Source organism: Leopardus geoffroyi, chromosome A1 (genome assembly GCF_018350155.1).
Source record: "Leopardus geoffroyi isolate Oge1 chromosome A1, O.geoffroyi_Oge1_pat1.0, whole genome shotgun sequence".
NCBI lineage: Eukaryota > Metazoa > Chordata > Mammalia > Carnivora > Felidae > Leopardus > Leopardus geoffroyi.
The window spans coordinates 206613856-206633556 of record NC_059326.1 but is presented as its reverse complement, the minus strand read 5'-3'; the positions used below and the strand labels follow the sequence as shown (position 1 = coordinate 206633556).

The following is a 19701-nucleotide window of genomic DNA, read 5'->3' as shown; positions in this document are numbered from 1 at the left end:
AATATACAGTTTATTGCTTTCTTAGTTTTAATTTATTTTTATATATTTTTATTCAAGTATAATTAACATACAGTGTTATAAAAGTTTCAGGTGTACAATATAATGATTCTACAATGTGTTCTTCATCCCCTCACCCACATTTCCTCTGGCGACAACCAGTTCCCTGTATTTAAGAGTCTGGGGTTTTTTTGCACATCTCTTTTTTTTCTTTGTTCTGTTTCTTTCTTTCTTTTTTTTTAATGTTTATTTATTTTTGAGAGAGAGAGAGACAGACAGAGAGACAGAGCATGAGTGGGGGAGGGGCAGGGAGAGACGGTGACACAGAATCTGAAGCAGGCTCCAAGCTCTGAGATGTCAGCACAGAGCCCGACACAGGGCTCAAACCCACAAGTGGTGAGATCATGACCGGAGCCAAAGTTGGAAGACCAACGGACTGAGCCACACAGGCACCCCTGTTGTGTTTCTTAAATTCCACATATGAATGAAATCATGTGGTATTTGTCTTTCTCTGACTTATTTCATTTACAATTATATCCTCTACATCCATTCATGTTGTTGCAAATGGCAAGATTTCATTCTTTTTATGGTTGAGTACTATTCCACTGTGTATGTTTGTGTGTGTGTGTGTGTGCGCGCGCGCGCCACATCTTTATCCATTCATCTATATATGGACACTGGAGTTGTTCTATAGAACTGTGGCCAGTTTCATCTACTATTTTATTGTAATTTGTTGTAATAGTTAAATAACATAACACTTCTCTATTAATTTTTTATATTATTTAAAGACTTTAAGGATTCCCAAATAACAATTATTTACATGGAAACATGGTCTCTCAGGAGCACAACTTCAAAACTAAATCTAGAGAAATACATGGGACCCTTCTTGGGTTCCTAGAGCTGCAAGATACACAACTGTAATTCAAACTATTCTGTACAGAAATGTGACCACATGCAACATTCAAGAAACCAGCTCTTGGGGTCAGTAAGGAAAAAAGAGACAAAATTCTTGACAGATGGGCTTTAAAAAATTGCAAAAACAACAACCTAAACCAGCTTCCTTAAGGCTTATTTCAATATCCTGAACAACAACCAAAAAAATCCAGACTAATCTTTAATATGAAACCTTGGTTCTCTTTTGGTTTAAGGAGGATGCTTGGTATTTTGGCAAAGTTTCCTGCATTCTTTTTGTTCCCTTAGGCAAGAGGAACTCATCTCTTATAAGAAATCCTTAAACACTATTATAGGCTTAATGTTTATGTCCCCTCAAAATGCACATGCTGAATGCCTAACCCTCAATGTGACTATACTTGGAGAAAGGGCCTTTATGGAAGTAATGAAGATTAAATGAGATCATAAATGTAGGGCCTTGATCTGATAGCAATAGAGTCCTTATAAGAAGAAACAACAGAGTGCAGCTCATTCTCTCTGTCATGTGCAGACACAGTGAGAAGGTGGCTGTCTGCTTTCACAGGAACCAAATTGGCCAGCACCTCGATTTTGGAGTTCCCAGCCTCCAAAATTGTGGACATAATAAATCTCTGTTACTTAAGCCCCCAGTTTACAGTATTTTGTTATGACAGCCCTACCAGACTAATACAGATACCAATTAAAAAGAAAATATTCTACAGGTTGGATGAGAACTATATAACAAAAGAATATTTGCAACTGAAAATCTATAATGGAACTTGCTTGTATAATTTTTTTCAGTTGGGCTTCCACGGAAAAGTCCAGTTAAACATCTTGCAGAACCAGGGCATGGCAAAAGGATAACCTGACTTTAATTATCTTGCATGTTTAACTTATTTTAATAAAAGAATTTCTGCAACAACGAGAATAAAATACCTAGAAATAAATTTAAGCAAAGAGGTCAAAGACCTCAAAAGCAAAAAGTCAATAACAACAACAACAAAAAATCCGTTTAAAAATTGAAGACATACAAATGGCCAACAGGTGCATGAAAAGATGCTCAACATCACTAATCATGAGGAAAATGCAAATCAAAACCACAATGAGGGGTGCCTGGGTGCCTCAGTTGGTTAAGCGACTGACTCTTGATTTCAGCTCAGGTCATGATCTCACGGTTCATGGGTTTGAGCCCCGAGTTGGGCTCCACAGCAGGCAGCACAGAGCCTGCTTGGGATTCTCTCTCTGTCCCTCCCCCACTCATGCTAGCTGTCTCTCTCAAAAGAAATTCCCTAAAAAAAAAAAAAAGGATTCTCTCCCTCCCCCTCTGCCCCTCCCTTGTTGGCACTTTCTTTCTCTCTCTCTCTCAAAACAAAAACAAAAAACCACAATGAGAATATCACCTCACACCAGTCAGAATGGCTATCATCAAAAAGACAAGGGGGCACGTGGGTGGCTCAGTGTGTTGAGTGTCCAACTTCGGCTCAGGTCATGATCTCATGGTTCAGGGTTCAAGCCCCATGTTGGGCTTTGTACTGCCCATGCAGAGCCTACTTTAGATTTTTCTGTCTCCCTCAGTTGGCTCCTTCCCCATGTACGTGGGTGCACGTGCTCTCTCTCTCTCTCTCTTGCTCACTCTCTCTCTCTCTCTCTCTCAAAAATAAATATTTAAAAAAAGACAAAAATAACAAGTGTGGTCAAGGATGTGCAGAGAACCCTTGTGCACTACTGGTGGGAATGTAAATAGGTGCAGCTACTGTGGAAAACAGTATGGAGGTTCCTCAAAAAATTAAAAATAGAACTACCACATGATCTAGCAATTACACTTCTGCATACTACTCAAAGAAAATGAAAACAATAACTCAAATGGATATACAGCTTCATTACATTGTAGCATTATTTACAATAGCCAAGATATGGAAGCAGCCTAAGTGTCCACTGATGAATGAATGGATGACGAATATGTATATACATGCACACACACATACACATACACACACGAGATAGAGTACTAGTCAGCCACTAAAAGAATGAAATCTTGCCATTTACCACAACATGGACAGGCACTGAGGGCATTATGCTAGTGAAACTAGTCAAACAGAGAAAGACAAATACTAGATGATCTCACTCACATGTAGAATCTAAAAAAAAAAAAAAAAAATTGAACTTATAGATACAGACAACAAATTGGTGGTTGCCAGAGGCTGAGGGTGTGGGTAGACAAAACGGGTGAAAGGCATCAAAAGGTACAAACTTCCAGTTATAAATAAATAAGTCCTGGGGATATAATGTACAGCATGGTGACTACAGTAAGAATACAGTATTGCATATCGAGCAATCTTAAAAGTTCTCAATGGAAATAAATATAACTGTGATGACAGATATTAATTAGACTTACTGTGGTGGTCATTTCACAACATATACAAATATCAAATCATGTGTACATCTGAAACTAATATACTGTTACATGTCAATTAAACTTTGATAAATAATAAATTACTTTTTTAAGTTAAAAAAAAAAGAATTTCCCATAGAACTGACAGGTGAGCTCATCCGTATGTTTACATTATTTGGCATTCAGAGGTCAATATCTAAAGCTACAGGTAGAATCCCCAGGGCTCTACAGAAATCCTGATGTGTCAAAGACAGCGCTCATCGAATGAATATTCCATGAACTCCCCTATATTTCACAGTACATTTGGGATCATGTAACTAATTCTAGCCCAAGGACTCTGAGCGGATGCATGTCACTTCCAGGCCAAGGCAGGCGAGAGCCAATGCACCTCAACTGTCTCCATTTTCCCACCCACAACCACCCCAGAAAACCATACGTTCCAAATTCCATACCAGCAAAATAGGAAATAAGTAAGAACTAAGCATTTTTTGGTAAGCCCGGGAGATTTCAAGGTTTTATTTGTCGTGGCAACTAAGAGTAGTTACCATAATATATCTTGGAACTCTGATTCTGCAGAAGATTTTGGGACTTCAATGCTATTTGAAACTTGAACATAGACTTAAACCTACCTGTCAAGTTGCGACAGACCATAAGTAATTGAACATGGAGGTAACTGGGGAGATGAAGCATCAGTGTCTCCATAGCAACCACTTATTAAACTTCTTCTATGTTCCTTGATCTGAGCTACATGATGTGGAGTGAAAAGAAAGAAAAAGACATGGTTTAGGCTCTCACAACGCTCCCAGTTTTATTACCAGCAAGGTTTTAGACTCCTGCCTCTCCTAAGCAGGGTATTACTAATGTGCTGGAGCTCCTTTGCTTAAGGAATTACAAAATTATGTCACATGGAGATTTTATACATACCTAGAATGATGATCGCATGAACCAAGGAAATAAGAAATGAGGATTTAATTGATGCCATGGGTTTCAACTGCAATTATAGCAATAAAATTCATAATTTGGTTTATACTAACTTTCTCTACTGCATCCCTGCCAAAATGCTTAGGGCTTATAAGGGTAATTAAATATAATCAAAGAAAATAGTGCTAATTAAAACCGTAAGCTAGACTATGGTGACGGTTAGATTAAATGGACATCCTAGCTAATGGTACATTCCCTTATCTTATTCCAAAAGACCCAGCAAAAAACTTTTTGTCGTCCATCTTGGTTTTACTAATGGAGAAACTGAAGGACATGGAGGCCACCTGGCTGGAAAGCATGGCAGAAAGACCAGACAGAAACCCATGTGGAACACTGACTTTACTTATGGGCCTGTGCTCCCTCACAACCCCCATGCTCTGTCCCTTTGTCCCTCTTCTCTACCATTCTCAGATGTCACTTTCCAGTTTTCAGAAGATACAAAGTTTATTTTTGTTGTTTTGATTTTGTCTTTTTTGCTTTCATGGTGTCTACCCGATGCCTTTGTGTTCTTAGAAAACCAGGACACTGCCTGGTTCTCATATGACCCTCCTCCACCGGCTTCCTCCAGTGTCCACTTTTGAAAGGAAAAGAGAGAAAGAAAGAGAATGATTTACTTCATGGATTGGCCCCCTCTAAGGCCCAGTAGAATCCTAATTATCAAAGCCTGACATGGCAACCTGTCAAGAGTATGAAATGACTGGTGTGTATTACGTCAACTGTCTCTTCTGGAACCTCCCTTTGCCCAAAATAACCTCTTTTAAATTGTCAACTGCTTCTTCTAGCTACCATAAAAAAGCTTCTCAGAGCTTCTTCTGAATGTCTCAGGACAGAAAAAAAAATCTGGTTAAAGAATATTACATTAAAGATACAGAACAAATGAACACAAGGGAAGGGAAGCAAAAATAATATAAAAACAGGGAGGGGGACAAAACATAAGAGACTTAAATATGGAGAACAAACAGAGGGTTACTAGAGGGATTGTGGGAGGGGGGATGGGCTAAATGGGTAGGGGCATTAAGGAATCTACTCCTAAAATCATTGTTGCACTATATGCTAACTAACTTGGATGTAAATTTAAAAATTAAATTAAATTAAATTAAATTAAATTAAATTAAATTAAATTAAATTAAATTTAAAAAAAGAAAGAACTACAGATAAGCTTGGAAATATGTTTAAAAAAAAAAACATGTTATATTAAGAAAAAGAAGAAGGGCACCTGGGTGGCTCAGTTGGGTAAGTGTCCAATTCGGCTCTTCATGACCTCACAGTTCGTGAGGTCGAGCCCCGAATCGGGCTCTCTGCTGTCAGCGAAGAGCCTGCTTCAGATCTTCTGTCTCCCTCTCTCTGCCCCTCCCCAACTTATGCACGCTCTCTCCTTCATTCTCTCTCTCTCAAAAATAAAGCAAAAGAAGAACAAAAATGTCAAGCACTTGCTGCACTAGGGGCCAAACACAGTTTTATTTATATTATGTAAGTTTACTCAACTATTCAACTCACAAAAAGTTATGAAGTATAAATACAGGTATGACAATTACTCAAATATAAAGCTTAGTTAGAAGTCATCAGTATGTGACTAACACTAAAACATGAAAAATTTTAAAAAATGTTTTAATGTTTATTTCTTTTGAGAGACAGAGAGAGACAGAGCATGAGCAGGGAGGGCCAGAGAGAGAGAGAGAGACACACACACACAGAATCCGAAGCAGGCTCCAGGCTCTGAGCTGTCAGCACAGAGCCCGATGCAGGGCTCGAACTCATGAGCCCTGAGATCATGACCTGAGCCAAAGTCAGACGCTCAACCAACTGAGCCACTGAGGCACCCCTACAATTTTTATAAATTCTTCCACTGAGAAGATTCAGTTCTTTAATCTTCTTTATGAAGTCCAAAAATACCATGAACCTTATGTTGACTAAGAGTGTTCTTCCATTTGCATTAGTCTCAAATACGCCAGAAGGAATCAACTTGCACCATAATGAAGGAAGCTTATTTTGCTGGATGTTTTCCTCCACATAATCAGAAAAGAACTTCTATTCATCCACTGTTTGAAAGTGAATTACACTGAGATAGACTGAAAAGAACATGGAACTAAGAACTGGAACATCTGCATGTTGAACCTGGCCTTGTGTCTCAGTCAGCTGTGCCACTTGAGGAAGTCACTTCACCTCTCCTATGACCCACTTCCTCATCTATAAACTGAAGAGCACATTTCCATATTGTCTGTTTTGACTGAAAGAAGCTAATTTAAGATACATGCTGTTTAGGATACATCCATTTAAGAATAGTTTGCATTTCTTCCTACATCTCCATGTTTCCATCATCCACTAACCAATGATCATATGTCAGACCCATATGTCAGACCCTGTGAGGTACTACATGGGTCTCTAATGTTTTAGGGATACAATACGTAAAACATTATCTTTGCCTTCTACAAGACCATAATTGGGTAGAGGGGAATAGTCATGTAAACAAGTAACTCTAATTCAGTGTTACTGCTACAACAGAGGTAGGGTCCCAGTGCTATAAGAGAGCAAACGAGTTGGGGTGTTCAGGTAACACTTCAGAGAAGATGTGACATTTGATTAGTACCTTGAAAAATGAATATTTCATATTTTTCTATAAAATCTCTCTCTCCATGTAGCACCATTTTAATAGACTTTAGTAGACTTTGGTCTACTTTCATGACACGTTAAAAACCAGTGCTCCAGGGGTACCTGGTTGGCTCAGTTAAGTGTTTGACTTCGGCACAGATAATGATCCTCACGGGTCGTGGGTTCGAGCCCTACATCAGGCTCTGCACTGATAGTGCAGAGCCTGCTTTGGATCCTCTGTCTCCCCCTCTCTCTGCCCCTCCCCTGCTCATGTGCTCTCTCTCTTTCAAAAATAAAAATAAACATTAAAAAAAAAAGACACAGTGCTCCAGCCAACTTGAACATGGTCCTAAATAAAATTTCCTTCTGACAAGGGGGGATGGGCAACCCCATTGCCAAAATAAAGACCACATTTCATCTCTTTTGGTGTGATAATGGACCCAAAAAATTACAATGAAATATGGAAGTGGCCTGAGGATATAGACGGAGTCAACTGAAGCCTTCCAAAGAGCCCACATTGCCTTTTATCATTAGAAAACATTCAACTCCATTTTTAGAGGTCTGTAGATGCCCTGTGACTGTATCATAGCTTTCTCTAGCTTAAATACCCAAACTCCTGTATCAAGAATTCCAGCCAAAGAATTAAGCTTCAATTTCTCTTTGGGGATATCCTCAACCTACAAAGACATATACTATCACACATGACATGCTGGCTCATGCACACATCTCTATTAGGACATCCACAGCTGCACACTCCAACCAGCCTCTATCACACACAGAGAGAAGCTCTTTCAAACCAACCCAAGTAACCTGTTTCTTCCTATCAGCAACTGCATCAGGACAGTATTGGTGTGGAAAGATTCACACATAGGTGAGGCAATATACCATAGTGAATGGAGTAAAATCATAAAGACATGTGCACAGTGGGACTCTGTAGGGGGATCTTAAATATAATAAAAATTATCATTTTTATATTAAAAATAAGTCCTCAAGGGGCGCCTTGGGCGGCTCAGTAGGTTAAGCATTCAACTTCAGCTCAGGTCACAATCTCACAGTTCGTGAGTTTGAGCCCCACGTCCGGCTCTGTGCTGACAGCTCAGAGCCTGGAGCTTGCTTCAGAGTCTGTGTCTCCCTCTCTCTCTCCCCCTCCTATGCATTCTCTCTCTCTCTCTCAGAAACATTAATAAAAAAATTTTTTTAACAAAAATAAAAATAGGTCCTCAAGTCTGACAAGAGTTCATTAAAAAGGGAAATATTGATGCACTATAGTCAGGGCTGTGGGAGATTATAATCTTTTGGGAAGCAATTTATTCGCCTGTATTAAGAACTTGAAAATGTTCGTATCTTTGGACCCAGCTTCTAGAACATAATGCTATTTAGAGAAAATTCTTTATGTATGAAGGTGGTCATCACAGGATTATTTACAGTAATTAAAAAATGGTACAATCCAAAAGTTCAACAAGACAATGATTTTTTTAAAGGATTATACATCTATGTATTAGTATACAATAGATCCATTAAGTAGAACTTAACAAAAAGTTTATAAACCCTTGAAAATCACTTAATTTAAAATATTAAGAAATAAACCAAAATATAAAATCAAGTAAACAGTTGGAGTTTAGATCACAACCCTGCTTTAAAAAGGCACAGACACAAGAAATATATCAAAAGATCCTCAGTGATGGTCTTTGAGTGAAATAACTGACTGACATATTATTTTACTTTTCATATTTTCCCTGTTTTCTCTAATAAGCTTCAAGAAATAAATTAAGTGCATTAAATGCAATAACTCAGAATAGCCCTGTTTAGGTATGGTATTACATATTCATAGATCCACAGACAGCCAGACAGACCAATGACCAACATGAACAAACACAAAATCCGAAAGAATGTCAGCAAACTGAAAAGCTAAAGGAGACACAGTAATATAAAACAGGAAAGTTAGATTCCCAGAACTTATGAGTAATAAGAAGATAAATACAGAGAAAAATTGCTATTAGAAATGCATCTGATTTTCCAAATAATCTGCAAGACAAATGAATTCAGAATGTCTCTGGTAATGAAGTTAAATTTGACCAAAAAACTAATTCAATTAATTCAACAAATCTTTACTGAGAACCTGATGTATGCCGGGCACTTGTCCATGTGTCTGGGACACAAAGGTAAATATGACATGGTCCTTGCATTCAAGACGCTTAGCAGAACATAGTTCAATGCTATAGCTTTTATTATATTTGGACTTAATTAATGCAGGTAGCTTCCCAAAAACTGACCAAAGATAAGAAATTTTTGAATACTTTATTTCCACTCGTGGGAAAGAAGGAAGATTAAATTCCAAAGAACTGACTGATGAAAGACATTAAAATTTGGAGTTAGAAAATCAAGCTAAAAGTCCAATAATTCATGTTGTGATTCCACAGCTGCTAACACCAAAATAGGCTGGAGGAAGAAGTCAGCTTACCAGAAGTGAGTCAGTTGGCCAAAACCATTTGTTGAGTGCCACAGCAGCCTCAAGCAGTGTAAAGATACTGTGAAACAGTGTCCAAAAAATAGAACATTCTATCTCTTCCACAAGAAGCTTCCATGCTGACCTGGGTAACAAAACACAAAAGAAATAGTCAAAGAAAACTTTTATAAATTTCATTTGTCAATATATCCAAAAGGGAAAAATAGTGCATAGAAGTAAAGAGGGCACCACAGGAACAGGGACCATAATCTAGGGTGAAAATTGTAGTACAAAGTATTTGAAGTTGTTTTTTGGTTTTTGGGGTTTTTTTAGTTCAAGTTAGTTAACATACGATGTAGTCTTGGCTTCAGGAGTAGAACCCAGTGACTTGGCTCTTACATATGACGCCCAGTGCTCATCCCAAAGGTGCCCTCCTTAATGCCCATTACCCATTTAACCTACCCTCTACCCAACACCTCTTGAGTGACCCTCAGTTTATTCTCTGTATTTAAGAGTCTCTTATGGTTTGCCTCCCTCTCTGTTTTTATCTTATTTTTCCTTCCCTTCCCCTACGTTCATTTGTCGAGTTTCCCAAATACCACATATGAGTGAAATCTTATGGTATCTGTCTTTCTCTGACTGACTTGTTTCCCTTAGTATAATACCCTCTAGTTTCATCCACATTGTTGCAAATGGCAAGATTTCATTCTTTTTCATCTCTGAGTAGTATTCCAGTGTGTGTGTGTGTGTGTGTGTGTGTGTGTGTATCTTTCCATAATTTGACTATTGTTGATAGTCAAACATTGGGGTACATGTCCCCTTTGAATCAGCATTTTTGTATCCTTTGGATAAATTGCTAGCAGTGCAATTGCTCACTGAAGTTGTATTCTGAAGGTCACGGGGACACTGACAGAGAAAAGAGAAAGGAATGGCGTACTCAACGGAAGGGGAACAAAAGAGTGTTATGCAGAATAAGGCCTGGAGGTCAAGTTTGGCTTGGGCTATCAATGATTTCTGTCTTTAATTGCACCTGCAAACTTTTTGAACACACCCACACCCAAAGTTCTAACTTCACTGATCCATGTAGTGCCCCGGCATGAGTATTTTTAAGAGAATTCCCCATGTGGTTCTGGTGTTCAGCCAATGTTGAGAATCCCTGAGTAAAAGGACCATGTAACTCAGTAAGGAAAGATGATGTACTTGAAATGGGAAACAGATATTTGCAACTTAGTTAAAAGACAGCTTTAAATTCTGGAATTAATTTGGTGTGTTAGACTGTGAACTTCTTAGAAGCAGAAATCATGTTTTTGTTCATTTTAAAATAAACATAATATCAAATTTGTATTTTTGAATGAAACGTTGAATAAATGAATGAATAATTACCTTAGGCAATTCAGTCAATAGAGATGATGATAATGGTTAAGGGAGATTGCTTCAATATTATAACAGAAGAAAGAAGAGATAGACAACAGCTAACATCCACTGAGTGTTCCCTACGTATCAGGCTGGTTCATACTTAGAACCAGCCTATTAAGTGGACATTGTTATCCCAAATTAGGGAATGGAGGCCTACAGTGATTCAGTGTTGATGAACAGCAAGACTGGAATCTGGCTTTAAAAAAATGACATAGTAGTTCTTCCTGGTGGATGCCTACATGTATATGAGCAGTATACAAACAGTATACAGTATACAAACCAACACAAGCTCAAATTTCTGAACAGAGCTTCAGCTTTTGACTTATTCTAATGATGCAGAAATGGCATGTGATTTAATTAAGGTATTTACCTAACTACAAGATTAGACCTCTTAACAGTAATCAGACAGGTGGGTCAACATCTGGTGTTTCTGGAAAATAATTTCTATTGCTCTGTCTCTTCTCACATAGGACTTTATTAGAAATATAATAAGAAAGAAACCATGCCCCAGTGCAGTCTGTTTTGAAATAGGAAATATAATTGCTTTATAATTTAGGGGAAATTGTTCACCATCTATTGTTTCTCTGCTCAATTTAAGGAAAATTTTTCCTTTCATCCTTTCAAAGCTTGTCTGAAAAATGTTTCCACTCTACCTGATGCCATGTATTATGTAGAACAGCAGGATTATATGTCAGTAGAAAAAAGAAATTAGTAAACTGGGGCGCCTGGGTGGCGCAGTCGGTTAGGCGTCCGACTTCAGCCAGGTCACGATCTCGCGGTCCGTGAGTTCGAGCCCTGCGTCAGGCTTTGGGCTGATGGCTCAGAGCCTGGAGCCTGTTTCCGATTCTGTGTCTCCCTCTCTCTCTGCCCCTCCCCCGTTCATGCTCTGTCTCTCTCTGTCCCAAAAATGAATAAACGTTGAAAAAAAAAATTAAAAAAAAAAAAAGAAAGAAATTAGTAAACTGAGAAGGGTTTCTCACACCCATGTGTTAAAGATTGTGATTGACATTAAAACACTGCTTTGGATGACTTTACACTGGGAACTACAAGAGAACCAGCCACTCAAAACATTAAATTTGTTAAAAAAAAAAAAAAAAGTAAAATTGAGGACATTTTAGGTAGTATCTCTCTGCTTAAGGGTAAGTAGAAGCCCTCAATTGCTAAAAGAAAAACTTAGCTTTCTTAAGAAGGAAAATGGGAAACCATCCTATTAGCATACAGTAATATCAATATAAACTTAAGCACATTAACCGCTCTGTGATTTCTTGGGGAAACCAGAAACTAGATCTTTTGAGAAGCTCTGTGTTTGGCTATAACCAAAGTCAATTTACCTGAACAACAATTTGCAATATATCGCCAACTGGAAACACAGTTGAATTTTTCTTCTGTCCCTAAAACACTTTAACTTTGTAAACTCAAAAATCATAACCTTTACACATTTCTCATTCTATCTCCATTTTACATTAATGATCTTCTCCCTTGAAAACCTTGAATTCCCTATTAGCATTTTAGGCTCAAGCTCAGCAACTATACTCTCTGAAATATTCATTCATTTATTAATGAAGTTTGCTCATATTTTTAAATATCAAGCTTTTAATGTCCCTCTCTGTGGTTTGTTCCTCCTCCCTCAGATCCATGTATGACTCTATCATAAACAGCATCATTTATTTTTAATTGGCATCAAAACTTCAAGGTTCTAATTGGAGGTTTCATTTGGCTTCACTTTGGCTCTTGTGACAGTGTCTGAATTGCTCTGGAAGTAAGAAAATAGCATTATCTAGAAACTTCCATGAGCTATCTTTAGGACTAACCTACTACCCTCTCGCAAGAAAGCTTACTTTCTGGATCTCCTGAATTACCTGGAAGGACCCTTTTGGAAGGTGGAAGGGCCTTTCTAATTCATCAGATGTAAGATTGGAGCTTCTCCATAGGCCAGCTTATGAGGGCTGCTCTGAAAAAGATAAAGGCCTTCCTTGGGCAGGGATGTCTAGAGGAGACACAGAGGTCTTCCCTGTTGGGGACACAGGCTGTCACATTACACAGTAGCTGTAAGTTCCACTTCTTCCCATTTTTACTCTCTACACTTCTCATCACTATATACTCTGTGTCATATTCTGCATTTCAAAGTGAAAGAAAAAGGGAAGTGAAGGATGATAAAATAGTTCAAAGATTACATAATCAAAAGCGGAACTCAAACTATAAAACAAGTTGCTACAGTAAAACCACCAAACCCCCCATCGGACAAAAACACTACCAAGAGAGGAGAAGTCTTCTAAGTTCAGTTCATTGAAAGGAAAGTATTTTTGGAACGGAGGCCAGGCCAGAAGGCATCTCACATGAGGGCATCAATGGTCATACACCCATTACTACCCAGAAGAGGCAGAGCAGAGCTCCTGCCATCAGCATTCCATAGCATACAAAAGCTCTTTGCCCAGCAGACAAGGCAGATCTTCCTGTCTGTTGTACACACATGGTGTTCTTCCTTTCCCATTTTCCTTCCTTAAATTACTGCTTTGCAGAGACGGGGGCTTTAGTCATCTTCTTTTCCCAGCAATACAATGCTCTGCAATAAATTCTTGTTGAATTAAAAACTTCCAAATTGAGGCTGTGCTATTAATACAGGTCTTTTAATTACAAGTGCACCAATGGGAAGATCTATTTCTATACATACAGACCAGTTCTCCATGACTACTATGAAGGATTTCCCGTGTCAAATTGATCATCAGGATGCCATGTCTTAAGCATAACGTTTTGTATATAGCATTCAAATACCAGTTGTCAATATTTTGAATATTAGTCTTTAAACTTGTATTTTATGGGGTATCTGGGTGGCTCAGTCGATTGAGTGGTCGACTTCGGCTCAGGTCATGATCTCACAGTTCATGGGTTCAAGGCCTGCATCAGGCTGCTGACAGCTCAGAGCCTGGAGCCTGCTTTAGATTCTGTGTCTCCCTCTTTCTCTGCCCCACCCCTGCTTGTTCTCTGTCTCTCAAAAAGGAATAAACGTTAAAAAAAAAGTTTAAACTTGTTATATTCTATGCGGTGACATTTAACTGTCACAGCCTTTCTTTCCTTTTTATCGTAATACAAGAAAAAACAAAACAAAATAAAAAACGAGGGACAAGAGGGAATTTAGGCCTCTTCTACACACACACACACACACACACACAAAATTAAATTAGATACATAGAAATATTAACATGTTTCATATTTGAAAACCCTGGTTATATTTTCTCTTTTTAATTTTTTTAGTGTTTACTTTTTGAGAGACAGAAAGAGCATGAGCAGGGGAGGGGCAGAGAGAGAGGGAGACACAGAATCCAAAGCAGGTTCCAGGCTCCAAGCTGTTAGCACAGAGCCTGATGCAGGGCTTGACCCCACGAACCGCGAGATCATGACCTGAGCTGAAGTCAAATGTTTAACTGACTGAGCCAACCGGGTGCCCCAAAACCCTGGTTATATTTTCTATTCTACCACTGAATGACAGAAAAAGGTTTTCCTTACAGTTTAACCAAACCAGATTGAGAAAAAAATGAACATATCTCCTACAGCATCTTCAGTCAATCATCTTCATGGCCACTGAATTTTCTCTAAATTCATTTCCCCACTCTCAAAACAGAAAGCAAGGGAGTTAGAATTTCTCAGGTCAGAAATATCATACCTTAAGTTCTCTGTTCATCTAGGTTAAGTACAAGAAGGGGAAAATATTTCCACATACAGGCTTCTGTCCCCACTTCCCTTTGCATGTGAAAAAAAAAAAACTATCTGAAAACAGTAGTGATAATAACAACAATCTGGAATTCTGACTTTGTTCACAGCTTTACACACACTATCTCCACCCAACTTCCATCGCAGCCTTATGAGATCAGTATGGTTGTTATCTGCACTTTACAGATAAAGAAACTAAGGCTTAGAGAAGTAAAGCAACTTGCTAAAATTTCTTTGGGTAACTTTTTTCTTTCTTACAGCAAAAGGGAAAAGGGGAACTTGTCCAAGGTCTAATACCATAAGAATACCCATAAGGGACTAGAACTCTTTAAAATTTTAAAGAAAACGAGGCTGACAATATAAATTTACATGGAAGCATGGGTGATATCAGATTCCTTTCTCATATCCCAGTTCAAAAGTACTGGCTTGTTTTCTCAAATCCAAACAGAAAGAAATTCCCCATGTGATGGTAAAGGGAGCCCAAGTTTCACTGACTAGCTGTGTGGCCTTAGGCAAGATCCTCAGCCTCCTTAGGATGGACTGAGAAATGGAAATGAGAAAGACTTGCCTCTTGTGGTAGCTGTATGGGTTAAATGAGGTGACCTATGAAAAGCCCCTGGTATGTAGTAATCACTCAAGAAAGAAACTTACACTAAGTTCTCACTGGAAGACATAAAGACCCAGGGTTCAGGAACTAGAGTTCAGAAGTTGGTAGACTTGGAGTAAGTGTCTCCATATTCAGAAAATACTGGCCTCTGTCAGCATCAGAAGGGGATCATATGTGGAAGCCACTATCTCCTACCGCTACCCTGCCCTCAGGAACACTGGCCTCCACCTGGCTCTTAGGACAGGTCACCTGATTCCAAGGAGGTCTTCCTTTCACTCCATTCACAGCCACAAGGACATCTGTGAAACACAGTTTATTATACAAAGCAAGTTGTATCTGTTGGTGGGAATGCAAACTGGTGCAGCTGATCTGGAAAATGGTGTGGAGGTTCCTCAAAAAATTAAAAATAGAATTACCCTATGACCAGCAAAAAACTACTAGTAATTTATCCAAAGGATACAGGAGTGCTGATTCAAATGGGCACGTGCACCGCAATGTTTACAGCAGTGCTATCAACAGTAGTCAAATTACGGAAAGAGCCCAAATGTCCATCAATTGATGAATGGATTAAGAAGATGCAGTATACACACACACACACACACACACACACACACACACACACACAATGGAATACTACTCAGAGATGAAAAAGAATGAAATCTTGTCATCTTGGCTTTAGGAGTGGAACCAGTGATTCATCTCTTACATATAACATACAGTGCTCATCTCAACAAGTGCCCTACTTAATGCTCATCACCCATTCCCCCCATCAACCCTCAGTTTGTTCTCTGTATTTAAGAGTCTCTTATGGTTTGCTTCCCTCATAGCATACACTGTATGTTATCTAACTTGAGAATAAATAAAAAATAAAATATAAAAAAACAAAGCAAGGTGCATGAAAACTTCAGTGTCAGAATAGTCTATGTCCCAAGGCTAGGGTCTAGACCTTCTCCCTTAAAACCTCCTCACCCCAACCACTGCTAAGCTTGAGTTTATAACCAATAAGCAATAAGCAGACATGCTAACCCATCTCCCCTTATCTAACTTTATAAAGTAGGCACATGGGGAATGGTTCAGTTTATGTCAATACAAATCCCTTTATTACTGAGGAAAGCCTACAGAATCACTTATGCACATTTTCTAAGCCTATAAAAAAATTAATCTGCACCTCAACAAGGTTCACTCACATTACCAAGTATTATATATATCTCAGTATCTAACGATTCCTATCTTTAGGGCTTGGTTCTAACATTTCCTCTAAATAATATAGTTTAGTTCTGTACTAGAGTTCTTTCTCAGTGATGAAATCCAATGTCTTTGGAACACATGATTTAATGTTTATTTGTTTTTAAGAGAGAGAGAGACAGAGAGGATGAGCGGGGAAGGGGCACAGAGAAAGGAAGACACAGAATCTGAAGCAGGCTCCAGGCTCTGAGCTGTCAGCACAGAGCCCAACACGGGGCTTGAATCCATGAACAGTGACATCATGACCTGAGCCAAAGTTGGACACTTAACCGACTGAGCCACCCAGGTGCCAAGGGACACATGATTTAAAATAATTACTATAAATATTTCCAATTCTTTGATTCACACTGCATAGAGATGTTACAAGAACCCAAACATGAACTTTTTGGATACATCAGCATAAACAAGATCAACAACCAGGAACACCATGAAATCTCTCATTCAGTTTGTATAGTTTCTAACATCAACTCCACAAGGAAGGTAGTTAGGAATGCCATTTGTGATACAACCATACATAAGGGGAAATGGAAAAGACTAAAGGAGGAAAATATCTAACATTTTTAAATAATTATTTTTGTGTGGCGCAAATATAAGTAATTGCTCCCTCTTTCTGTTTTTGTTATCTTCTACATTTTAAATATTGTCTTAAAGAAAAATCCATATTTCATAAAATCTAAGATACCATCAACTTTTTGTTGCTGAATTAACTGCCCAAAAGTAGTTATTGTAAAATGTCATCAATTATAAGATACACCCCACTTTTAGAGATGTAAGAAGATATAAATAGGTGCATCTAGGAAACAGGAAATACGGTATAAAGTAAACATACTTTTTTAAAGTGGTCTTCTTTATCTTAGATTTGTGTATTTCAATACAGAAAATATACAAATAAAAGCTGAACGTCTATCATTCTTAAACTACATCATGCAATTTAGCAACCAATTAATCACTGTCTTAAAATATACTCCAATGGCAATAATTTCTCTGACATCGGCCATAGCAACATTTTTCTAGATATGTCTCCTGGGGCAAGGGAAATAAAAGCAACAATAAACTTTTGGGACTATATCAAAATAAAAAGCTTCTGCACAGTGAAGGAAACAACAAAACTAAAAGGCAACCTACTGAATGGAAGAAGATACTTGCAAATGACTTGTCTGATAAAGGGTTAGTATCCAAAATATATAAAGAACTGATACAACTCAACACCAAAAAAATAAATAATCCAATTAAATAGGGCAGAAGATATGAGCTGACACTTCTCCAAAGAAGACATACAAATGGCCAACAGACACATGAGAAGATGGTCAACATCACTCATTATCAGAGAAATGCAAACAAAAACTACAATGAGGTATCACCTCATACCCATCAGAATGGCTAAAATAAAAAACACAAGAAACAAGTGTTAGCAAGGATATGGAGAAAAAGGAACCCTTGTGCACTGTTGGTGGGAATGCAAACTGGTGCAGCCACTCTGGAAAGTAATATAGAGGTTCTTCAAAAAATTAATTTTGTATGATCCAGTAATTGCACTACTGGGTATTTACCCAAAGAATACCAATTTGAAAGGATATATGCACCCCTATGTTTATTACAGCATTATTTGCAATAGCCGAACTGTGGAAGCAGCCCATGGGTCCATCAATAGATGGATGGATAAAGAAGATGTGGTGTGTGTGTGTGTGTGTGTGTATACACATATGTATACACACACACACACACACACACACACACACACACAACTTGGAATATTACGCAGCCATAAAAAAAAGAATGAAATCTTGCCATTTGAAACAACATGGATGGAGGTAGAAGAGTATGATGCTAAGCAAAATAGTCCAGTCAGAGAAAGACAAATACCATATGATTTCACTCATATGTGGAATGTAAGAAACAAAACAAACAAGCAAAGGAAAAACAAAAGGAGACAAACCAAGAAACAGACTCTTAACTATAGAGAATGAACTGATGGTTATCGGGGGGGGGGGGGGGGGGGGAGGGGTGGAAGGGGGTGGGAGGATGGGTGAAATAGGAAAAGGGGATTAAGAGTACACTTATCATGGTGAGCACTGAGCAATGTATAAAAATGTCGAATCACTCTATTGCACACCTGAAACTAATATAATGCTGTACGTTAACTATACTAGAATTAAAATTAAAAACTTAATAAAGAGAAAAAATATGGTCCAATAGTTTGTAAGTTAGTTTTCTCTCCCCAAGTAGACTATACAAGTCTGTATCCCTCAGGAACTTTGCCTTTTTTATTCCTCTCATACTGTTTGCATCATTACTTTTTACATTTTGTGTAATGACCCAATTGAGAGTTATGATATCACTCTAGAGTGATAGGTGCAATACATAATAAAGGTAAGAACCATTACATAATACTTTTGGGTTTTTTCAATTATATTTATAATGTGTATACTGGTTGTGATATCTAATATATTTCTTATAGTATGCCATAATCAAAAATTTTGAAAAATATTACTATAATAGCATAAGAAGCATTCAATAATATTGATTAATTGATTTTTGCAGACTGAAGCCTATTTTAAACGTTTTTGAGTGGTCCAAAATTTTGGTTTATTTCCTTAAAAGTTATTATCAGGTTGATATACTTCTATCTTCTTTAAAGGAATATTAGAATACCCTTTCAATCTCTCTGTTTATCTTTATGATTACAATATCACAACCTAACATATTTCTGTTTCTAAAGGTAAGAGTCTCAATTCCAACTTGCAAATGAGAAAATCAGAGTTCAGTCATCTGGACTGGATCTAGACTTTTGAGTCCTAAAGAGGCAATTTGATCAGCAATACTGGCCCCAAATTTGCAAACTCAAACCAATGATAGATACAAAGACCTGATCCACCAGCCCTTGAAAGCAGTTCCAGGACTAATTTCTTTGAGTTTCTCAAACACAATACTTGAGGGTACCTCACATCTCATGCACATGACTTATCAAAATATATCTTCCAACAAAGTCAGTAGTCTTTCAGGGAAGAGTTCTGGTACATATCATTTCTTCCCTGTTACTTTCTGTTACTTTCTTAGTAATGTCCAGTTTCTAGGCAAACTGGCTTCCTCCAGAGCTGCCTGACTAACCTACCTTTTACTCCTCTTAATCTAGCTCTGGCTGTAACAGGAAAATCTCTGCCCTGGGGCCAGCTGATTTGAGTGCCTATCCTGGTCATGTCATATAACAAAGAACCTGCAGTATTTTATTTAGATTCACTGAGCTTAATTTTCTTCATCTATAGACAAAAATGAGTACCCTGCCTTTATGTGATCTAATGCTCTATTCTCCATGGTTCCATATCTTTGATGAGTTGTCTTCATATCTGCTCCAAAGAATGGGGTATATAAAAGATGGGAGTATGGACCTCACAACCATGCCCTCCTTTTAGC

At 38.0% G+C, this 19701-nt stretch overlaps 1 pseudogene; it reads right to left on the bottom strand.

Moving 5' to 3' along the window:
• Positions 1–19701, bottom strand: part of LOC123577391 — a 108109-nt pseudogene that overhangs the window by 59166 nt on the left and 29242 nt on the right.